Source organism: Sturnus vulgaris, chromosome 4 (assembly GCF_052056855.1).
Source record: "Sturnus vulgaris isolate bStuVul1 chromosome 4, bStuVul1.hap1, whole genome shotgun sequence".
Classification (NCBI taxonomy): Eukaryota; Metazoa; Chordata; class Aves; order Passeriformes; family Sturnidae; genus Sturnus; species Sturnus vulgaris.
In genome coordinates this window covers 7,177,069-7,183,068 of record NC_142246.1, presented here as the reverse complement: position 1 = coordinate 7,183,068, position 6,000 = coordinate 7,177,069, and the positions used below count along the sequence as shown (strand labels likewise).

Below are 6,000 nucleotides of genomic sequence, written 5' to 3'. Positions count from 1 at the left end.
TCCGGGAACGCCTTAGCCCAGGGGGCTCCAGGAAGGCCTCGGCCCTGGGGGTTCCGGGGTGTCCCGCCGCGCCTCGGCCTGCTTGTGAGCACATCATCATGACTTCATTCTTATTAAAAATAAAATCATTAATTCTAAGTTTGGATAGGATTTAGCGATGAAATGCTTCAGAGGATAACTTGTTTACAATGGGGGATTCTGCGAACAAAAAGCTGATTACAAGGATGGAGCCAAATTTCTGCCAAGGATCGTGGAAGCAGATGAACTACAATTTCCCATGCACCAGAGTCCACAACTGGGCCCGGAGCAAAATGAGCACAGGCAGAAAAGGTGCCAAGAGTCAGGAGAAGGAGGAAGAGAAATCGGAAGAGGAAGAGAAGGAGGAAGAGGAAAAGGAGGAAGAAGAGGAAGAAGACCAGAAGGAAGATGAGGAAAAGGAAAAGGATGAGGAAGATGCGCATTCCCCTTGCGGCTCCATCCGAGCACGGGATGACGTCATCATCCCCGCGCGCGAAGCGCGTCTTCTCCTCCGCGCGCCCCTCACTCCTCCGCACGCGCACTGCCCAGCCAATGACAGCTGCGCGCAGCCGCAAGGCCTCCTGGGGGCTGTAGTCCAGGGCGCGCTCGCCACCCCACCCGGCACCACAGCTGCGCGTCCCTGCCGCGACCGGGACAGCGCCCGCCCCCCACCCCCTTGTGGGCGGGGTCGAACCGCGGCACCGGCCAATAGCAGAGCGGGTCAAGGTTCGGCGGGCGGGCGGCGCGGCCAATGGGAGCGGGCGGGCGGTGGAGGGGGCGTGGCCAGCGGTGTTTTGTTCGGTTGCCATTCAGCAGCCCGGTCCATACGCGCGGGGGAGGCGGCACGGCCGCGCAGGTACCGGCGGCTGCTGTGCGGGGTGGGGGGGCACGGGGTGGGAGGCAACGAGCGCGGCCGGCAGGTAACAACAGTCGGGCGAGTAACAGGTGACAGCCGTGCAGGCAACAGCCGGAGAGGTAATAACAGCCCTGCAGGCAGCAGCCGGACAGGCAGCAGCCCCGCTGTCGGCCCGCAGGCAGTGTGGGGCAGAGGGGAGGCGGCCCGGCCATCCTCGGACCCCTTCGCGGAGCCCAGGAGGCCGTGCACACCGCGCAGCTCCGGGCGGGCGGGGCAGCGAGCGCGGCCCGGGGGACCCTGCGGGGCGGGGGTGTCACCCCGAGGCTGCGCTTCCCCGCAGCGGCACCTTCTGCTGCCGCAGGGCTGCAGGCTGCTCATCCCTCCGGTTAGCTCGACAGATAGGTAAAGCGGTGTGGATATTGTGCGTTTTGTTGTTATTGTCCGTGCTCGGTCCGGGCCGCACTCCCCCCGCACCGCCGGTGCTGCTGCTGTGCGCCGCTGGGAGCTGGAGGTGGCCGCCCCGCCGGGAGGCAGAAAACCCGTAACCCCCAAAAATTGAGTTATTAGCGTTAACAGGCGCTGCTGGGGCCGGATCCGGGCCGGCTGCGCGGCGCTGCCGTGTGTCCCAGGGGCCTGGCCTGGCCCGGCCGTGCGGGGAAGGGAAGGTGCCCGGCCCGGCGGGGCTCGGACATTCCTTTGTGCCGCTGCCCTGGAAACACATGTCTGCAGGCACGTACCCCGGCGATTTTGAGGCGATTCCCCCCTGTCTGGCTCAAGGATAGAGTTACCTCTGTGGAAGTGCTTGTTTTTCCACAATAGCTGCCTTCCATAGTGATTTCTGGCTGGAAACGGTGGTTATTTTCTTCCTTCATCTCCCCTCAGTAATAGGGAAGTTGATTTCTAGTTTATGGCCCCGAAGTGTAAGGACCAGTTGGACTTAGGGGCGAGTGAATGGGCTCTTTGTATTAGCCCTGCTTTTCTCAAGGCAATAACATGGCTTTGTTCTGGTTATTTGGCTTCTTAAATGTCTTCTGGCCTGCTGGAAGGCTGGGTAGAAACGTGTGGTTGAAATTCTGGGTGCTGTATCAGGAGGTCGCTTCAGGTCCTATGAGACAGAGCAGGCACCCGCTGTGGAGGCTTCTCAGGGTTGGTGTTCAGGGATCTGAACTCCTGGGGTTGGGATGGAAAAGTTCAGGCTTTTTTCCCTTTAGGGAAGGACATCCCCATCCCAGCACTGAGAATCTTTGGGGTTGCAGGGTTGAGAGGGGCTGGCCCTGGCTTTCACCATGAGCACCAAGTCCTCTGCCTGGGGCTGAGTTGAGCCAGCTGGTCAAATCCATTTTCTGGTTCACTGTGCCTACATTGAAATTAGCTCCTGAGAGCAGTTCTTAGAGCCTTTACTCTTGCATTGCTTCCCGTTCATTTGCCTGACTGATAGCAAACATTTTTTTCAGAAAAATTTGCCATTTTTGGCAAGGACCAGTAAGTTTGTATCTCTTGTGGCAAGCTGAAACGTTTCTGGGTGTGTTCTAATTGTGAATGGTCTGCTTGCATCTAGTCGGGCTCATGAAATGTGGAGCACAACGTTTGCTGAATAGCAGAAACTTTCCTGATGAAGCATGTTACTTGATCTGGTTTTATTGGAGGTGCAGTGTACTTGTTCAAGCCCAAAGAGCTTGTATCCTTACAGTTACTGAGCTTCAAAAAATGCCTGGAAGAATTGTGCTCAGAGACAGGAGACTAAAATATACATTTTAAGTAGCTCTACATAAGCTGGTGGAACTCTGAACTAAAAAATGGGTTCACTACTCACTCATTCTGAATTTCCTTGAAATACTGTTCATATTAATGTCTGCTGTTTTGAATGAGCTCTGGTTTTTTGCATCGGTAGCAAGATGCTGCTCTTCATCGTATGGAAGTAAATGCTGCCTATTAGACACAAACTCAAAATAGTGATCTGCAAGATCAGCCCCCTAATGAGATGATACCGTTTTGGGATGTTCCTGTGGAAATCTAGCAGTCCTCTAGCGGCCTTTACCTGCCAGTGCGGAACCCAGACTTATTGTCCTTTTAACTGAGGAATTAAAGTTGGTTATGTAGTTGTAAAGGGATATTTTAAATTCAGGCTGTTTAAACTTCCCTACTTTCTTTCAAACAGCTGATTTTCTGCAGGGTACTATGATTCAGAAGAATGAGGAGGCTGAGAGAAGAAATATAAATATTTGCAACCATTGTGTTAAGCTTTGGAAGTTTAGTAGAGATGTAAAACTATATTTATGGAAATATGGTGGGTAGATAAACTGAAAGCCTGACTGTACTGAGAGGACTGCAATTTATTGCATGGATTGCTTTATTTAAAACAAAACCCTGAAGGATTTATTCTTTCCTTTAGGAATTCCTTGAGAGTCTGGTAGCCATTACTGTGGCTCTCTTTTTCAGTTCCTTCTTTTCCCTTCTCTGTGCTTTCTCCCCCTTCCTCTGTTGCCTCCCCCCAATCTACATTCCTTTGTGTTAGCAGTGATGATGGCAGTTCTAGTCACCTCCTGTGGTTTGATAGATTATTCCCTTTAGAATCATGGTGTACTTAAAACTTTCCAAACACAATTCTTGCTTTGCTCCTCCACTTTTTTGATGCTGGCTTTGAGTTTTGTTCTAAAAAATTGTCCTCTGTGGCTCTGCTTTGAGTTGTCTTAAAAACTAGTATGAAGTCTCCTTAAGCCTTGAGTGGAAAATATTAGTATTTATGTTATGATTTGCATTTCTTTTTGTGTATGTTGATGGTCATAATATAAACAGAAATTTTGTATTTTGGCAACAGGGAGCTGCTCTCTCTCCCCTGCAAGCTCACAAGTTCTGTGCTTTCTTTTTAGACAAAACTTGCTTTAAACTGTAATTTTTATTTTTGTGAAATAAACTTCTTGGACTTTTTTGGTTACTGCATTCTTGATATCTGGTAGTCAGATAAGAACGGTCTTGCAGGTATTCTATTTCAAAATGCAAGAGATTCCTGTCCATTGTGGAATTACCTGTAACTTTTACTTTAGATATTGTAAGTAACATAACCTTACTGGTGGGAGGGAGGGTGAAACTGCTCACAAAAAATGGTGGAGGGCTTTATGAGCAGCCCTGAAGGAAGGGTTAATCAGCACAAGGAAGCCCTGTTCAATTCTAGGGAAGAAGTTCATGGCTAGAAAGGCAGACACTTGAAGTCAGTGCAGTGTCTGATACTTTCTTAGGAGGTAAGCTTTAATCTCTGTACACCTGTGAAGGAGCCTTACATGGACAATGTGCTTTTTGGTTATCATAAAGTTGCTGCCCTTAACAAGATCTTAGCACTGAAGTACTGCAATCCAGTGATCAGTCTTAGCAATAAAATGAAGGTTGTTTTTTTTTTTTCTCTTAACACTTAAACACTCTGTTAAGGGAGTTGAGACAGTCATATTTTCAGAAAATGGTTTTCTCTAAGGATTTTCTTCTCACTCAAGAGGAGGCCTGTAAGAAAAAAGAGGGGGTGTGGCATATTTTTAACTCCTTTCAAGGCTGCTCTACATTTTTTTGTTATGATCCAGCTGGATATTTTGGTACTGTTAAATATAGAGAAACCTGAAATCAAGGTAACTGACAACTCTCAACATAATTCTTTCTACATTTGGTGCTGTTTTGGCTTTTTTGGTTGTTTTGGGGAATAATATCATTAGCAAGCTGGCAAGAAGCTGCTCAGCTAACTGCTAATGCTTTGTAGTGGGTGTAAATAACTTCTGAAGGCCATGTTGCTGCTAATTTTTAGGTTGAGGAGAGGAAGTAGGCAGGGTTGTTACTAAATACATTATCTGGGTTATGGCTCTCAGTTTACTGACAGCACTGGGGTTTTTTTAAGCAAGCAGTTGAGTATTATGCTTTAAGGTAATATGAAATGTTTCTATTAGGATATTTACTGAGTTATAAAAACAAAACTAATATTATTTGCTTTCTTCTGTTTGAACTTGAGTGTATTCTGGTAAAATACAGCTGCCATGTTTTGCAGGTTGGGTGTTAACAGTAAGATCAAGGATTGTGATCACCTGATGTTCACATCATTGCTCTAAACCTGATATGACAACATTGTTTTAAGTTCCTGTGAGAATTAAACTGTAGGAAAGCACTGGGGAGAATTGTCAGTGATGTATCAGGCCCAGAGCTTGGGACATGCAGTGCCAGTGATGGCCACTGCTCATCAGTGTCTGTGGGTCTGTCTGTGCAGAGAGAGCCAAGGGTGTGAAATCAAACTGTATTTTGCCTGGAGCCTTCATTAGAAGTGTCATTTGCAAAGCTGACTCTGTGTACCAAAGCCTACCCGTCGTTGTGGGGAGGGCATTTGAGCTGCAAGAAAGATGTTTCTGCATTTGCTGAGCTTCAAAATTGGAACATCAGCTGGTACAGGAAATTGTTGAAGAAATAAGTGCAACACCACTGTCTGTACCTTTGCTTTTGTGCTTTAGCCTGAGATCTATGATGCTGGAAGACAGGATCCGAATTCCATTTTTTTAAAGGAATGCCTTTTTCTCCTTATGACTCCGCTCATTCAGCCAGCCTTGACAACCAGCTTGCTGTTCATTTGTTAATTCACTCCCATTTTCTTGGGTTATGAAAGATCACATTTTTAACTTGCCCAGTTCTACATTAAAGTGAAGGTATTAAAAATGAAGGGAGACGTGTACTGTCCTAATGAGACCTCATGTAACAGGGCTGTGGCTTTTCTTTTACTGTCACCTCCCCTTGAGCCATTAATAGGAATAATAGAAACTTCTGTTGGTGTTATATTAACTTTAGGTCCCTAATTTGCATCTCAAATAACACTGTGAACAGCATTAATGCCTTCGAGGGGTTTAGGAGGTTTTTTAATTTGTAGAGTAAATGTATTTTTTAACCTAATTGGGCAGTTCAGATTATTATTGCAGCACGTTTAATTTTTGCACTGCACAGCTTGTGTTGGTGTCAGTAGCTCTAAATCATTCCTTCAGTGCTGTGCACATGTGTTATGTTTCACCTTCTTAATTGTGGTTTTAGATTTTTGTCTTGGTAAAGTATTCATCCATCTCATACAGTTACTACTAGATGCTGTATGATAATTTTGTTCTTTATTCTAT

The 6,000-nt window shown here is 47.0% G+C and overlaps 1 protein-coding gene across 2 annotated transcripts in view; it reads left to right on the top strand.

Moving 5' to 3' along the window:
• The first annotated feature begins 777 nt into the window (after positions 1-777).
• FAM53A (family with sequence similarity 53 member A) overlaps positions 778-6,000 on the top strand; it is a 69,376-nt gene continuing 64,153 nt past the window's right edge. For both annotated transcript variants that reach the window (XM_014895222.2, XM_014895221.2), the window contains exon 1: positions 778-874. The gene's annotated coding sequence lies outside the window, so the exon portion shown is untranslated. The remainder of the gene's footprint in view (positions 875-6,000) is intronic.